The following is a 2,312-nucleotide window of genomic DNA, read 5'->3' on the forward strand; positions in this document are numbered from 1 at the left end:
TAATATAATTTATACTTATACTATATAAAACTTTTAAATACACATACTAAAAGAAATGCACACGTGAATAATTATATTTTGTAGTAGTAGTTTATAGCTCTTTATAAATGATGACTACATATTTACCAAAAAATCGATGGTTACTAGCGATGTTGTTTTTATATAACATATATTTATTGATAGGGTCCATCTAGTGTACAGATGTGTTTTGGTACAGATTTACAGATTTTTGTTTTTATTTGGTTGTTTATTGATTTAAAAGCGTATCACTAAAAGTGTTGCTTAAAGAGAAAGTGTTACCCTTAATCGTTAACTTGGCTCTGATACCAATTTTACTCTTCATATTTTACTTCGAATAAGTTTATAATTTGTATAATTTGCAAATTCATAAAAAATGTTGACCATTTCTACTATTACTAGTATTTATAATTCTGATTTCATTTTTATAGTTTTTCAATCTTGTTTTAGTTTATAATATTCTTTTTTGCAAGGATTATTGTATATAAAATCTTTTATCTGTTTGTCTTTTTCTTTAATATAATTTCTCAAATCTTCAAAAACTTCTTTTATTTCTACACTTTCTGTTGTTTCTAAATATCTTTTTAATTTTTCAACATCATTCTCCATTTTTTCTTTCAACAGTTTTAATTCTTTTAAGTCATAATATGATTTTCCAAGCATTTATAAATTTTTTAAGTTTAACTCCAACTTGTTTATATTTATTCTTATTTCTATCCTTTTTATTATAAGGTCATCAATTTCGATCTGAAGATTATTTAATTCCCTTTTATACTCATTTATTTTACTTTTTAATTTTTTCGCTCTTTTTCTTTTTATTTTATTTTCTGGTCTTTTGATCTTTGTATGCTTCATTATTTATTTCTGCAAATTCTATCATCGCTTCATCACTATTTTCTAGAGATTCTATTCATTTTTCTAGCTCTTCAACTTCTCTTTTTAACTTGTCATAGATTATTTTTAGAGCTTCAAATGCTCTTTGATTTATTTCAGAAAACTGCAAATAATTCAAACGATTTTCTCTTTCAAAGAGCTCTTGTTTCTTATCTTGATAAGTTACATATATTTCTTCTTTATTTATTGTCATAATTTAGTAATTAGGGTTTCATTTAATTTTTCGACCTTTTTTGTTAATTCTTTTATTTCAGAATTTTCTTCTTTAATCTTTAACTTAGATAAACTTAAATGGCTATTAATTTTAGATTCTCTTATTTGAAAATTTGATGAAACCAATTTTTCTGATGGTTCTTTTAATAATAGAACTGAGTTTTCAATAGCTTTATATTTTGGTATTTCTGTTTTTACATGAAGATGTACCTTTCTGGAGAACAACTTCCTTTATTTAGTATATTTTACATAAGGGGTTTTTATCTCCAGAGGGGAGATTGTAGATACTAACTCCAGAGGGGAGTTTAGAACTATTTTTTCCTAAGGGAATTCTTCCTCAGACTATAGAATCGCCTCGGCAGCTTCCTCCTTGCTCTCTTAGCATGTGAGTACTCTTAGCCTCCTGCTTCCTATTGTCTGATCCCTCTACAATTACCTAAGCAACCTATTTAGAATAGTTGGGTTTGATGGACAATTCCCATCCTTACCCTTCTTATGACGTCATTGCTTACGTCATTGTTTGTTCTTTTGCACCAGCTACATTGTTGGTGCTCTATGACCTAAGTGCTTACGTCATTATGCAATAATGTTGAGAGATGCTTCAGATGCACTGTCCTCCTCTTTTATCATGTGACCCTCAGATGCATTGTCTCCTTCTTTCATCATGTGAGTTGATTCCGTTTCATTATTGCTTTCTTCAGATATCTCTGAGGCACATAGCTGGCACTTGTGGTCTTCTCTGTCTTTTATCAAATAGCAGAGATTCCTCTTTATCCCTTCAGGGAGCTTTTCTAAAAGTCCTGATAAGTTGTAGAATGCTGATTCAAATTCCACCAAGAGTCTCATCTCTCTTTCTTCAATTTCATTTCTTTTACTGGACACAAGCAGAGTATTTCTACTTTTATAATTAATCCTTGTGTGAGATTCCTTCGTTATTTTTTGAGTTCTTTCAAAGACCCTTACTAATGTGCTGGCTAATCTTCCTTCATGACTGTAAATCGTTAAATCTTGAATCTGATCAATTGGTTGAAAATTTCCTGAAAAGACGGACATGAATATTACTTGGTGTGCTGGAACCAAGCATTCTTCTTCTTTATTAAAAATAGGTTGACTGTTTGTAAATTTTAAGGATATATCCCTTGGATTTACATTGTCAATCATATTTTTAAATCTCTTTACTGCATCAA

This window comes from Arachis ipaensis, chromosome B10 (genome assembly GCF_000816755.2).
Source record: "Arachis ipaensis cultivar K30076 chromosome B10, Araip1.1, whole genome shotgun sequence".
Classification (NCBI taxonomy): Eukaryota; Viridiplantae; Streptophyta; class Magnoliopsida; order Fabales; family Fabaceae; genus Arachis; species Arachis ipaensis.